This window comes from Trachurus trachurus (genome assembly GCF_905171665.1).
Source record: "Trachurus trachurus genome assembly, chromosome: 14".
In the NCBI taxonomy this organism is placed as follows: domain Eukaryota; kingdom Metazoa; phylum Chordata; class Actinopteri; order Carangiformes; family Carangidae; genus Trachurus; species Trachurus trachurus.
The window spans coordinates 24,774,665-24,790,978 of NC_139903.1; positions in this window are offsets into that span (position 1 = coordinate 24,774,665).

Below are 16,314 nucleotides of genomic sequence, written 5' to 3' on the forward strand. Positions count from 1 at the left end.
AGAAGTCCGGTTTTATCCCAAAGTGGGAATGCAAACAATCCAACAGCAAGGATAGTGAATGAACACAAACCTCCCCCTGACACACAAATACACACAGACAGGGATACACACTTTCGCTTAAGGGTTATCGTACCTGCTGATCCGCTGGTGATCCTCGCAGCAGCCTGAGAGGAAAAGAGAGAGAGAGAGATGGAGGAAGAAAGAAAAACACACAGTGAGTACCAAAATAAAAGAAAGAAAATATGCAAACACTTCTCATGAAGAACAGGACTTCTGGAAATTGTAAACTCAATATCAGCCAAAGACAATGACTTAGTTTCCGTGATTCGCAGCTCCACTGGGAAAATGACCCAAATTCTAAATCTGGTTCAAGATTTCCTCAGTGTTTACGCCACACGATCATATGAAGAGCTACCAGGCCCCAACAGCTTATTTATTTGACTATTAACCACATTCAGTGGGATCAGCTGAAAAAAAAATACATGTGAAGAAAATGTAGTTTAACTGGGTGACATCCGCTTGATGAATGAGGCTGAAGCTCCCCCAGGAAAAACAACTTAAATCATAATAAATGGTGCAATTGAATTAGAGGAAATTGGAGAGGATATTGCATGTGTGTGTGTGTGCGTGTGTGTGCGTTTGTATCCATGTGTGTGTTCTCTTGAGAGTTGGTTTGGAAAGAGAAGAAGGAGAAAAAGAGGACGTATCAGAGAAGGTCAATCAAAATAAATGATAGTACCTGATGGGAAATGAATACATAAATGAATACATAAATAACTAGGAAAGAAGAGAAAAGAGCGAAGGACAATAAGGTGGAGAAGAGCAGCTGTAACATCCAGCAAAAAACAACAACATGACTTCAAACTACACAGGAAATGAGAGCTTATAGACTCACGATCACGAGGAGTACAACACAAACACACGCATACACAAAAAATCCCAGAATGCACAGGAACTGACAAAGATCAGGGGACTTATGTCTGGCCTGGATTACTTTCCTAACCAGTGTGTGAAACGTTATCCCATCACAGATATGGCGTCATGAATGCTGCCACTGTCGCCAGGAAAACCCCACACAAACACAGAGAAGCTGGGATTCACCACACCAGCCACCTGCAGTGTTGCTACCATGTAGATTAGAAAACTCCTGGCTCCTCTCAAGGTCACTGTGTTTACTGGAAATGACCACACACACCACCACCTGTCATTTCAAGCTCAGAAAACACAAAAGCGAATGATTTACATTTAGTTTCTCAAGTCTGAAACTTCCAGTGTTTTTTGTTGTTGTTGTTATTCTAGATATTTTTTAGGCATTTTTTGCCTTTATTTGACCGGATAGTGGAAAGAGACAGGAAAGTGTGGAGAGAGACTGGGGGAAAGACACGCGGTACAGATCGACACAGTTTAGAATCGATCCGGCGATCACTGCATCATTGCCAACATGGGACGTGCTCCTAACCACTCGACCACCTAACAGCCCTCCAGTCTGCAGGAAATGACAGAACAGCTCACTCTCATGAATCTTTCATTCAGTATCAATATTTAACCAGACACAGCCCTAAAATTATCACCACGGTATCCGTGGATACTCATCTGCAGTGGCAGGAGATAGTTGGGTTCGTCAGATGATTCCAACGACTGGTAGTTAACTACTGCAGCGGTGATAACTCATCCTGAGTGTGACCAGACTCAGCAGCAAACATCTCCTGAGCAGAACAAAGGTAAAGCCAGGTGACATCCTCCTGAAGTGTCTGACATCAGATCAGTAGAGCAGAATAGAGTAGAGTAAAACTTTATTCATCCCCGCAGGGAAATTCAGATGTCAGAGAGCTCCTCACAAAAAAAACAGATAACAACAGCCACACTTCCAGATTTATCCAAATGAGCACAACCTAACACAGAATAAAGACAGCACAGGGACATCCCAGTCTGCAGACCAACTGTTTCCATCTTTTACATCACTGAACGCCTGGAGGTGTAACTATGACGCACACTACACATGCTGGAAGGTTGTAAACAAATACTACATCTCCCTATTGTTCAAGCTCAGTGTTTGATCTGAATGTTGCTCTTGAAGTGAAAGATGGAAAGTGAAGAGTGGAACAGCAGCAGACACTGTAACACAAGGAAGAAAACAACCATCAAATAATTTAACTACTGAGACTCTTCCACGAATTCCTGTGACACAAAATATGCTCTAAATTTAGAGAATCAGCTACATGTGTGTGTGTGTGTGTGTGTGTGTGTGTGTGTGTGTGTGTGTGTGTGTGTGGGTGTGAGTGTGTCCATGTCAGTTTGGACAGCTGTACTTTATCAGTCACGGTTAGGCGAAAAATAAACCCACTCCTTGGCATCAGTCTGATCCCACGGCCCCTGCTGCTCTCTACCTACCTACACACACACACACACATGCACACACGCACATACACACACACCTAATAATCCTGACACTTCAGGATCAACTACACACCAACCAGAGGCATGCTCCTCTTACTCCTCAGAACCAGGAGCCTCTGTTGAGAAACAAAGAGATCTGGCTCCTCACGTCTCCCTGCCCACTCAGTCTCTATAGATCAAAACATTTATTCTAGTTTTTCTTGTCTTGAACATGAAGTGTGAGGCATGTAGGTTAAACTGAGACATATTTGATTTAATTTTTTAGATTTCTGTGGCTCATATAGTTGTTTAATATGAATATTTCAATCTGTACAGTACACGCTGGTTAAATGCTCCTAATACATACTTACATTTAAGAAATAATAGACTTTTACTTTTCAACTAAATTCAACCCATTTGACTCATTTCCAAATGCTTTACATCAGAAATCTTGTTCTGTTTCATGTAAATGTCTGAAAATAAGATAAATTGTTCCACACCACACTTTTTGTTAATGTAATCAATTATCACCATTTTCATTGAATTTTGTGAATTTCATGAATGTGTAGTCTCTGTTGTCTTCACTTCACTACAATAAGGTGATATGTCTCTCAGTCCAAAAGAAAGCGTAAGAGTCAAGGTAACGAGTGAGCCTGACCTAAAAGATATAATGCAGTTATTGTGTAATTATTTTATACTCTATAATAAATAATCAACAAAGATCAGGTCCATTTAGATTTTCATACTCAACAGGAGGTTTTAACACAGAAGTCTAAAACTCTTCTCCTCTTCAGTTTGACATTATATAAATATTGAGAAATATTTAGTGGTCTGACCACTTTCTAGCTTTCCCTGGTGCTTTCACAAATATATCTTGGCAAACTACTATTTTCAAGATGAAAAATAAACTTAACTTTTAAGACACCATTGATAAAAAGACTTCATAGTGCTGACATCTAATGAGACTACACGCCAACAGATCCACATTCGTCATTAATGAGCAAACTCCCTGTTGATGATGGCTACAGTACACTGGGTTGATGGATTTTTGAAGCTAGCTTCCAGTTAAACCGTCTCACTGTTTCCCTGCCGTCATCTGTCTGACTGTACCTGTGGAGCTGTGTATGTGTGTATATGTGTATGTGTGTGTGTGTGTGTGTGTGTGTGTGTGTATGTGTGTGTGTGTGTGTGTGTGTGTGTTTTTATTTGTGGTGGGTTTTGTTGTTTGCCGCAGTGCTGACTCAGAAACAGGTGACCTTGCATAATCCTGGATGGAGCACAGCTGTCTCATCCTTTTACTTTCACCTTATTTACACAACAGCGGGAAACATGCAGACTGTACAGAAGCCCAGAGAGAGAGAGAGAGAGGGGTGGGGGGGGGCGGGGGGGCACATGAAAGGGAGGAAGGAACAGAGGATTTTACAGAAAAAGTCAAAAGAGAAAATGAAGAAAACATTTGCTTTTCCACTTTTCAGGGAGTCGCTTTGAGCTGACATGAAATACAACAAGGCAGTGCAAAGGGGAATGAGAGATCCATGTGTTTAGGAAGAGAGAGGCGGCTATGACGCGGCAAAAATAAAATCCTCATTCTTTTAGCAGAGGCTGCCTCAGAGAGCAACAGTTCACCGACCGCGATTACACAGCACACAACAGGCCGCAGCCTTCGCGTTCGACTCAAAGGCGGTTCAAATCGAGTTTGGCAGACATCAAAACATTTCCTCAGACGATCAACTGATCAACTTATATCAATCAGACGTGCCTCTGAAGCTCCTGTCTGCAGGGTCAGCTGCAAAGTGTTAGACACTGGTTCAGCTCCAAACCAGCGTGAACACACTTTTCAAAGACCGCAGGTTTCAACTCGATCTGAGAGCTGATCAAAGTCGTGGACGTCATCGAATCTGCTTGAGACGGTGAGCTGATGTTCTGAGTGAACTCTGGGCCGCAGTGGTTTCACCGTGACGTCCAGACAAACACAGAGGTTAAACTGCTACAGCTACAGTTATGCAGCGAGGCTCACCCTGGCCCGTCGGGCGTGGAGATGTGCGGGGGACGAGAGGGACGAGCGGGTCAGAGGTCTGCTGCGGGTCAGAGGTCGCGAGTGCCGTCTGGTCAGTGGCTCAGGTTTGTCTGGAGCTCTGGAGGCTCCCTGGTCCTGGATCAGGCCTCGGCTCACCGTCCTGCTCACAGCAGGAGGAGCACCCTGGGGGGACAGACAGAGACGTGTTAGTCAAATGTGGGACAGACAAGGTGAAAACTGTTCTTTGTCTGAGAGAGAGAGAGACAACACAGTGACCACAGGTTTTACTCAGGAGCTTTTTTTGGAGACGTGATCACTCTGTGTTAGATTTATTTATCGCTATGTAATAAACTGTGACAGCTGTAAGAGTGTGGCCCTCCTGCTGTTGCTGCTGTCCACTCTTTTCTCCAGTTGTCTGTTGTCTCTCAAGCTACCTGTGTGTTAAATACCAGTCCCTGTTCAGCTGAGTCTCCTTCAGTCTCTTACCCCAGTCCCTGTCTTCATGTCACCTGTCTCTGCGGCAGCTCTGTGGAGTACTGGGTGGATGTGGTGAGTAGGTGGGGACTTTTGGACGCTATAAGATGCTGGTGACGATGGATGGGCCTGCCCTCCCCTCATTCTGAAAAATGGACCTTATCTTAGATCATCCACGTCCCCTCTCTGTCTCCGCTCAGCCACAACACTGGAAAGTCCATCCCAGCTTGACCTCATGACTCATCTTACTGTACCCACTTCAGCGCTCCCCCCTCCTCCTCCTCTTCCAGTCCAACACTGAGCTGATAACATGGATATGTGTGCAAATATGTGTGTGCTACAGAAAGTGAAGGAGGAATGGCATTAATTTCTGTAAACACTGTGCTTTTTTTTTTCCTCGTCCAAGAATCCAATCCACAAACGCAGGCGTAGAGGGACACATTTTCCCTTCACCACAACATACAATGCTCCCCTGTGTAGAAAATTCCCGTTCTGACCCTGTAGAGCCTTTCCATCATAGAGATGGCATGATGCTGTTGCTAATTTCCTAACTGTGCGGTCACAGTTAGATAACAACATGAAGGACACTGTGTCTCCAAAACAAAGTGCAGTTCAAACTGAAAGCGAGTGAGCTGCGTTTCCCTATCTTTTTCATTTTAATTAAAGTGTTCTGTTCCATTCCTTCTCATTTGACTAATAGGAATTTAATGGAGGAAATTCCCAAAGTGGAAACTTAACGTAACGGAGAAGACTAGAAGTCTGCAGCCATGTTAGTGGCACTGGGAGATGAGATGTAGCCACAGTGCTGCTTTCAGACAAACCAGTGCTAAACATTAGCAAGCTAACACGCTCAGAACTGTGCTGGTGTTTAACAGGTACTGTATTGGCTAATGTTTACTCTGTTCTTAGCTCAGCATGGTAGCATGTCACCGTTTGCTAGCGCAAAGAAGAGCTGAGGCTGATGGGAATATAGCCGTCTAGATAATAGCCAGGGTTCCTACGCAAGTATGGAAAGTATGGAAAAGTATGGAATTTGATTTTATACATTTCCAGGTCTGGAAAAGTATGGAAAATGGAAACTATTATATGGAAATATATTTTTCTTAATACTTCTCTGGGTTTGGTCTCATCTGAAGTTATTTGGGTTAATTATTTTGTATGCGCTATTATACCTAGCTACAATCTCCAGGAAATTATTTGGTTACATAATGGCATACACATTCAGAATAATGAAAACAAATGATTAATTGCATGCTTTTTTTATATTATGCACATCTATTTACTCAAATATCACAAATAATATGAATATTTTAACGAGAAGTCTGGAAATTAGGGTCTGGAAAAAGTATGGAATTTGGAAATTTCAAATGTGTAGGAACCCTGAATAGCCTACACCAAATTGAACTTTAAGATGAAAAGTTAAGGGATCATTAATGCGGTTTGGCTACAATTCATCCAGAGGCAGCTATGAATGTGTGAACCAATTTTCATGGCAATTCAGCTTTTATTTTGTTGATATATTAAGACATTTCCCTAAAACCTACAAATATGCACATCACAGTAGTGGTAGATAACACACCTGATGATCACATCTTTAGGATTCATTGTCTGGGTACCACAACCAGCGAAAAGTCACAGCTATGCACAGAAGAGCTGTGGAAATATTCTGTCTAAATCCAAAGTGTCCAAAGTCTTCAGACATACTGAAGGAGTTTGTTGAAGGACACTGTGTGATCAGACTGCAGTGTAGAAGAATTAACAGATAATCAGAGAATACTGTTTGGAGTGAACAGTTATTTCAGGAGTTGGACTTGCGCTGACCGAAAGTTCACTGAGACAGTATTTAAATAAACGGTCTTGGGAGTTTTTAAAATGAACTTTTTATATTTCACTGCTGGTTTTTTCTTTTATTTTTATTCAAACAAATCTTAATTCCTTATCACTCAGCCCTTTACCCAACCCTGAAAGCTTTGCTGCCAAAGACGACGCCGCCTCCTGCTGCTGCTGCCTCACTGTTCTGGACTGAGATCATTTAATCTTAATTACGCCATAAATATTTGACATTTTTGGGATAAATGGTTTCTCAGCTGCTTTTCTCCTCTCCCGGACATTTTTATTGATTTTCCTTTTCATTCATCATCATATTCTGTAGTATTGTGTATTTTACCTTGATGGCTTACTACAAAAAAAAATCTATCCTTGCTGCAAATAAGATTGACCTTAGTGTGACATAAATATACTGAAAATAGAATGTGATACACACAGCTAAGCGTGTCTGTTTTCTGGCTGTTTTTCTAGCTTGCCCGACAGTTTGATTAAGATTAGCTTGATTAAATACAGCCTTTTTATAAGAATTCCTAAACTTCTGTGCCGTTGGTTTAAGAGCTATTTGAGGTTACCAGATTTACACTTGGTAAGCATAATGAGGCAGCTGGAATGCCCTGTGAGAGGAGAACAGAGGAGCACAGCACAGCAGCCATCTCCAGACTGTTCCTCTTCCAGGAGTTATGTTAAATATACCTTTAAAAATAATAATAAGCTGGAATAAGCTTAGCACTGATTTCCAGATGGATGCCAGACGAATCAGAAACTCCCAATTTATGAAAGGCTTTAATGGCGGAACAACAACAGGCCTGGAAACCGTCCAGACTGTTCTTCCTAATGAATCCACACCATATTAAATAGTGGGAGAGACTGCAAGCCAAGCAGCCCATTCCCCTGAGCAGGCTCTCTGTCCACCACGTGTGAGATGCACTGTATGACTGAATGGTACATTGTGCTTGAGTGTGGGAAACCAACACATTAGACAAAGTAATGGGAATCTACTCCATTTTCAATTTTAATCTAAAGTTTCTAGAAACCTTTATGTGATATCTACATTCATGTTACCATTGGTTATTTATACTCAGCAACTGTGGTGATCCAAGTGATGTTTTAGCAGCTCATTAACGTTGTCATGAACTTGTGTGAAAAGGTTAAGGCCTTTACACACTCAAGTCTGAGAGGACGTCAAGAGCAAGGGGACCTGCATGTACGGTAAATGAGCTGTGGAATTATCATGATCACTTCCATAGTTAATTTTAGTGCAGTTTGACTCCAGTTTGATAATAACCCTAACCCTTAAAAAGAAGACGACCAATTTCAATGATCCTGAACAGCAGCTGGCAGTAAGTCTAGGAGACATACACACGGGCAGCTCAGCCGGGATCTCCGTTACAGCCTCGAAACACTGACGTGACTGGTCAGAAAGACTTTTTACAGAAGCCCAAAACATAGAGTTTCCTTGAGTTTATTGTTTTTAATTGAATCATGTTTTATTTAGACCACTCTCTAAACTTTCTGTCACTTTGTCTATAATAGTGAAGCATTACACTGGTGAATAAAAAATCCTGATTTATTTCCAACTCAGTAAAAATTGTGTTTGTTTTCTTAAGATTAAAAATGATGGCAGCATATTAAGCTTTACAACAGTATATCCAGGGAGTACATCTCAAAGACTGTTTTTTTTTTTTTTTTTAATGTTCAAAAGAAAAAAGTTAAGAAAAGAAAAGGACAAGAAAAGAAAAGAGAGTCCATGGGCCAGACCAGACGTTGGTACCACTCAAGGTGGCAAAGGTTACTAATTTTTGAAAACATCCATGTCTTCCGATGATATTTTAGTATGATTTCAAAATTTGAAGTAACCTTTGCCACCTTGAGTGGTACCGACAAAGGAAATTTTGGCATCTGGCCCATTGACTGAAACCCAGTTCAGATAAGGTTGACTAAGGCCTCCCTGTTCCTCTTCCAACTCTTTGGTTTCCTCAGCCCCATAGAGTGGCGGATCCTCGTCCATGTTGACCTCGTCCTTGGTGTGAAGGCCATGTCTTCTTGGGGAGACTGGCTGCTGCTCCTCTCTGGTGAGGGGTCCATGTCTTCTTGGGGAGACTGGTTGTTCCTCTCTGCTTCGAGCTCTGCAGTCAGCTCACGGTTTAGTAAGAGCTGACTGTTGAGCTGAGCTCTCAGCTCCTCCAGCTCCGTCTTCAGAGCCAGGTCCTGGTCCAATGTTTTTTGTTGAGTTAAGCTGACCTCTTTGGTGATCTTTTGTTGGAGGGTGTCGATCTCAGCCCTCAGGTTTTGCTCCAGGAGCAGGTCTTCTGTCACCTTGGCAGCATGAGCCTTCATTTGTTTTTCCAGCTCATGCTGCAGGTTCTCAGCCTGCAGTCTGGCCCTGAGGGCTTTAGCTTCATACTTCTTGGTGTGTAGGTATGAAGTTTCTTGGAGATCTGTGTTCTTCTCTTTCTCCTCGCCAAGCTCTGCAGTCAGCTCATGGTTTAGTACGAGCTGACTGTTGAGCTGGGTTTTCAGCTCCTCCAGTTCTGTCTTTAGAACCAGGTCCTGGTCCAATGTTTTTTGTTGAGGTAAGCTGACCTCTTTGGTCATCTTTTGTTGGAGGTTGTCGATCTCAGCCCTCAGGATTTTCTCCATGAGCAGGTCTTCTGTAGCCGTGGCAGCGTGAGCCTTCATTTCTTTCTCCAGCTGATGCTGCAGCTTCTCAGCCTGATGTCTGGCCCTGAGGACTTCAGCTTCACAACCCTTCATAACTTTCTCCAGTTCTTCTTGGAGAGTCAGGCTCTTCTGTATCTCTGCCTCAAACTCTGTGGTGAGCCCCTGCTCAGATGTTCTTTGTTCAGCAAGGTTGATCTCTTCTGTCATCTTTTGTTGGAGGACGTCCATCTTAACCCTCAGGTTTCTCACCTGATGCAGCATGGCAGCATGAGACTTCATTTCTTTATCCAACTCAAACTGCAGTTTTTCAACCTGATTCTTGGAGTCGAAGACTTCAGCTTCATACCTTCGGTTGTCTTTTTCCGCCTGAAGCTCAGCTGTTAATTTCTTTTCTTTTTGCACCTGGGTGGTGATTTCTCCAGTGCTAAGGATTTCTGTGTCGATTAACCTCTGGAGACACTCCAGTTCCTCCCTGCTCTCTTTCCCTCTGTTGATACATATTTGTTTCAGGGATTTCTGTCTAGCCAGCTGCTCTTTGGTGCGTTCCAACTCTCCGGAGAGTTGGACTGCCCAATTATGTTCTTTTTCGCAGTTCACTCTTTCGTTACCCAACAGGAGATCCAGGGTGAGGGTTTCATTTTGGAGATCCCTCGACACCATCATTCCAACCTGGATCGTGTCATTCAGTCGTTGGACAGCTCTTGTTTCAGTTCCGAACTAGTAGTCGCAATTGGGTTAGCTTTAAGTTTAAAGTTGGGAAACATAATGTCTAAAAATCACACTGTGCGCTCTGAACAGATCAGCTCTACAAGGATTGCCTGATGATGTCACAACAGACATTTTGACTGTGAAGCTGAGTGTTCCAATTTGACATCACTGCCAAAAGATGTTACTTATGATGCCGCTGATGATGTCACAACAGACATTTTAATAGTGGATTTCCTACTTGGAAACACAACCCCCAAGTTTAGTGACATACGGTACGACTTCCGAGCTAAATGGAACGCAACATAACTTTGAAGATGAGTGTTTTTTCTATAAAAAAATTAATTCATTTATTTTTCTATTTTTAGTGCCATGGGGCTAATGCTCCACTGACTTCTATGACTATGAAATAGCTGTTGATAGGTATTATAGTTTTTGACCAGTCACTGTCCAATGACCTTGATCATTTTTGGAGAAATGTTGAGATTATTATGGGTGTGTGTTGCGCAGAATGTTCGGGCTACAGTGGTTGACATCATCAGCTAGAATAAGTTGTCAGAAATTGTCTGAAATTCTTCTATTTACGCACAAATTACACTTTACACATATGATTTTTTTCCCCACAGTTGTAGACAAACCTGCCCTCTCTAACAATGTGCTCACACAAACAGGGAGACTTACAGAATTTAAATTGTGAGCCTCTGAGTGCAGCCAGATCCCATTCTACTGCTCATAGACAAGCAGAAGGGACCCCTGCTTATAACACGCAAGGGTTTCCAAAATATTACTGTAATAACACCACATATCAACGTGTGAGCCTCCACATGTTGATATGTGTTTGGTGTTTCTACAGTAATATTTTGGATTTTTTTCCTGAAAAATTAGGGACTCCCTTTGATACCTCTGCAGTTAATCAACTTCTGACCCTTATATCCCATACATTTATATGAAGTCTCTGTGAAACACAATCACATACACACATGCGTGCGTGAGAGAGAAAGATGATTATGTGTCTGATTAGCTCTGTCTTGAGGTCGTGGGTTTGATTCATGGCACTCTCAAAATTTATATGAGGAAATTTTCTAGTTTCATGTTGTTCTTTTCAGCAAATACAGAACATGCAGAGCCTATTGTAAAGGATATCAACATACATTATGCTGACATGTCGGTTAACTATTCCCTCAGCCTTTTTACTTACCACAGAGCTCTGCTGCTCCTGCTCAGCGTTGGCATCGTCAGGGTCCGAGGAATCAGCACTTTGGACGTCTTGGATCCCCTCACTGAGCTGATCCAACCTATTCATCAGCTGGGTCATGGAGTCACACGTAGCCGCCTGAAGGTACGGGTCAAGAGACACACACACACACACAGGTGAGTATGGCTCAAGGGGAAAGTCTGGGGTTAACACCTTGTACTGGGGCCTTTCATGTGTGGTGGCCTCAGACAGAGAGGAAGAGATCTGCTGAACCTCACTCCACACACTCTCCTTTCCCTCATCCACCTACTCCACCCTGTCCTGCCTCCAGGCTCCTTGCAAATGAACATTGTGCTTGTTCAGCCTGCCTGGGGGTACACAGTGTACCCTACACTGTGGAGGAGGAGGTAACACCTTCTCAATGAAAGGACTGTTGAGCAAGAAAAGAGGAGAAAAAAAATAATATATAGATAAATATAACAGCTAGTGAAGTACAGGTTGTCTTTTGCTACATTTTAAACAGCGACATACGCAATGCACGTCATATCTGTTTGTGTCACAGATATGCACATATCTAAACCCTCACTTTCCCTCTCTTTCCTTCTCCTCCCATTGGTTGTGGAGTCTGACTGAGACACTTGTTCACTGGCCTTCCAGGAAATGAACAAACTGCTTTGTTTCTGGACCCTATGTGCTGCCAATCCCAGAGTCCCAGTGGCTGATAGCAGCACATAGGGCCCCTTTGAGGAGCTTGAAGTCCAAAAACAGCCCCCTCACTCACACACATACATGCATACACACACAAGCATGCATACACACCCACCCACCCACCCATCCGCTCACACACACAAACACACCCTTCTGTCCACTCCTATTCCCAAAACCCCATCATGTTGACCAGTTTAAAAAATATCTGCAGTAACGGCTTTGGCAGTAAAGCCATTTCCTGTGTGTTGCAGCCCCCACATCTCCAGATTCCTACACACAGAAACACAGAGGGCTGCCTATGTGCAGCAGGGTGCTATTTTTACCCTCACTATGGGGGACAGAGCCAGGGCCAGGGGAGAACATGGGGAGTGGAGGCTTTTCGTGGTGGCACGAGTGACTGCAAACATCAACACACACAAACACACAGAGAGAGCTGCACGTAAATGTGCTAATGCGAACACAAATGCACACCAATGTGTACACACACAGACACACTCACTTTTCACAGCACTGTGCTCTCACAGTTCATGAAATGTTAATAGGCTTCTGTCCAAAGTGTTTACAGAGGACAGAGCTCTTAATGCATCACTATATCTCTGCTTCAAGAGCATTTCATTATTTGTCTGAAGTGTCCCGGACACACTGGGCGCCTGTTACTGGGATGCATCTCAGTATGAAGAGCTAGAGACGAGTATCCTCAGTCTCTTAGTGTTCCCCGCTGCTACTTGGTGTGGTTCAAAGAGCCAAAAACCATCTCAGTGTAGTTTTAGTTTTACATCTACATACAGATTGACTGGGATTGGTGTTGTGACATCACAAAGTTACAGAAATCATAATGGTGCGTTTTAAGGTTCAGTTTCTGAATACAGGCTGTGTGCCATTCAGTGAGACATGGAAATCTCACTATATAAAATAACGGACCTTTAAGCCCGTCCAAGAAATGTTAAAGACCAAGTCGTAAGGGGGTCAAGACTAGGACAGAGTGAAAAATGACAAACTCAAATCCTCCTCTTGATCAAAGTTTCCATCAGTTCTCTATTCTGTGATTTGAGTGTTATATGTATCACAGTCTAGAATCACAAACACAGCAGTCAGCTGGATGAAAACATTTAATTGAAGCAGGAGATCTCCAGTGGTGCTGTCTGCTATTAAGATGTGTATGTATTGTAGACATCTGTCAAAGTATGTCGAACTAATTCTGGTGATTTTCCGTATCGAGAGAACCATGTGGCACATTCCTGCTAACAGGCTCGTTATACCACTGGAAATTTGGGCGAGAGGAGAGGACAACCATCTAAGATACATGCCTTTATTTTTTTAACAATTATGTCATAATCATATATGAGAACATTATTTTTTCTGTTACATTTTAAGTTTATTAATGAAAAGCTGACTTGGTCCTACAGTAACGTCACCATGTGCTCAGTGACCAGGCTGAAACCTACAGACGGAGACATGACAGAACAACTGCCCTGAGATCAGACTCTGGCATTACAGCCAAGTTTATTGGCTGCATTTCACTTTAAATGCCGTTTAATAACTTGTGCCTCACTCCAAATTCCTCAAATTATTTCATTTGGCAAAGTTGTTACCCATATTGTGGAGTGTGACGAAACTGGCTGAGCCAAGATATTCCAAGAATGTGGAGGCACAAAGGGGCCTCTTTGACTTAACAGGTATTCAAATGAGCATTGGCCTAAGCCTGTCTATAAGTGACTTTAAAAGCTACTTGGTCAAACCCTGAGGAGGACATCACAAAAGGAGCACGGGGAGAACAAATCCTTTCATATCAGGCCAGAGGGGGAGGGGGGCGGGGGGCAGCGTGCACAGTGCCAGAGGACCGTTATGGGAACGTGCCAGCGGCTGAGGGCTGCACTGACAGGTGTGAGAACACAGTCAGGGGCACACTCACACTATACGATGCCCGCTGGTGAAGTGCATGCTGGGAGGTGGAGATACCAGCACAGGCCCAGACAAAAAAAAGAGAGAGGAATTTATGATTGAAAGTACACCTGCCAGAATAATCTTATTCAGGTGCTGCTGTAAAAAAAACAGATAAACACACCGTTTACTCATGGAGCAGATAATTCAAATTATAGTGAACAATTAAACTCTGCGTTCGGCATAATATGTACAGAAAACATTCAAGAGGATGTCTCTACATCATAATACACACAGAAACAGACAGGAAACATTAGAAAGTAAGAGGAAGATCATCATAACAATGATGTTGAGCCAGAACGACAATATGACCACACCTCTACATTTCTGAATCGTTGCATTTTTAACCAAACTGAGAATAATGTCCTATTAATTCAACTTAATTAATAACTATGAAGTGTTAGAGCAGTGATCTATTTTTTCTACAATCTGCAATATAGGAGAAGATTTTCACAGCAAGCTCATGCTGGAGAATATAAATGAATCTCTTTGACAGTGCTGCCCTCTGGTGGTGCACAGTGGTATTACAGTACTGTCTTTTTTCCACTGAGGACTCTGGCATGTGGCAGTTAAGAACAGAACAGGTGTGAATAATAAAGTCAGTGATACAGTGTGTTCTGGCTCACACTGTCATTACTGAGAAGCCTGACTCATTCATTTAAAACATGTGCTTCTCGCACCCTGACAAGATAAATGTCCAGCTGTGAGCCAGGCCCACAGGCCCACAGAGCCACAGACTCTGCAGCTACACACTGATCAGGACGTCTCCGTCTGTGTTATCACACCGGCCCTGTCTTGTTTTTCTTACCTGTCTGCCATTGTTCTCCTCTTCCTCCTGACTACCTGTGAACTCGCCTCTGCCTTCGTCTGTGGGCTTTTGCCAGCCAGATGCAGCGCCGCTAGGCTGGGCATCCTGTCTATTCCTCAAGCACTTCCTGTTCCTGCTCAAGTTTCTACGGCGACGACTGATCAGGAATTCCTTATATTGTAATGTCTCAGGAAAAACATCATCCTCGTCATCGTCGTCACCCTCTCCCTCTCCTGTGTAGGAGGAGGAGGATTCTCCATCATCAGAGCTGCCGCTGGCCAGGACCTTCTGGTTGTCACAGTCACAGAAGACGATGGCGCTGGGGTGGTGCTTTACTATTCTGAGCAGATCCATCGAGCAATCCTCTGATGCATTCACAGGTGCAGGGAGACGGCTACAGCTGCTTTCATCCCGGGCTGGTGACAAGGCAGGAGGCAACCCATCAGGACAGGAGGTCTCTGTGGGCCTCTGGTCCTGTTGCTGAGGTGATGTGGCTCCACAACGTGCCTCCACCTGACAGTTACTGTGGACAGCAGCTCGGTCCGACACCTCCATGTCCTGACCCGATGCAGGAGCCACGTGTGAGCTCTGGCTGCTCCCACAGTGTCCGTTCTGCTTTAAATCAGGTTTAGCTGTATCACAAGTGGAGCCGCGGCCCGTCTTCAACTCCATCCAACTCCGAGCATGGCCGGCCACAGGATCTGGAGCGCAGCTGAGCAGAGGAACAGGCTCAGACATGGTTCCTCTTTGATTGCTGAAGCTTTGGGTCAAGAGGGGAACTTGACCTTGCAGGTCACCCAGAGGAACAGCCACAGCCTGGGGGTGAATATGCCTGTCAGGCTGCTGCTGAACAGGCAGGGCAGCTACTGGACCATCATGCATTACGAGGGAACCAGTCCTCATCTAGACGTTCTTCGCCCGTGTCGCTAATGTTGAGTTGATTGGGTAAAGCTGCTTAAATGAATCTGTGATTGATCAATATTTAACACTTTGTCCCATATTTGAATCTTCCAGAAAATTCCTTTGATGTCTGAGCTGGAGAGATGAAGAGATATCATGTAAATTTGGGGAAATTGATCTGTTAACACATGCAGACTAAAGAATATGTGCATGTATAATGCAGTGTCATACGTTCCTGTAAGTGGGTGTGTATGTCTGGATTCAGATGTGCTACTTAAAAAGGGATTAAATTTCTGTTTAGACACATTTACAGTATCTGTCCCTTCAATCATCTTTGTCTCACACACGTGTGGGCAATGAGATAACGCCCAGAGTTTAAACTCTACTACATTACATGCAGCTAAGTTTGAAATAAAAAATGTAGGGGAAAATAAGTTCAATATACTAAATTACCTTTTTTTTTTACAGCTACAATTTAAATGGTTAAGATTTATATTTTTACTTTTTCTCCCTCCATTTTTTGTTATAATACATGTTGATGTGATTTTAAATAGCTTAAAAAAGTCAATTTTATAACTTTTTTTTTTCACTATTTTGAAATGATTAAACTCCACTGGTGATAATGGATACAAGCCCAGTGGGATAAATGTGATTGGCTCATGCCAAAGTAATCAAAGTTTGTCTTCATAACAAACACACAGG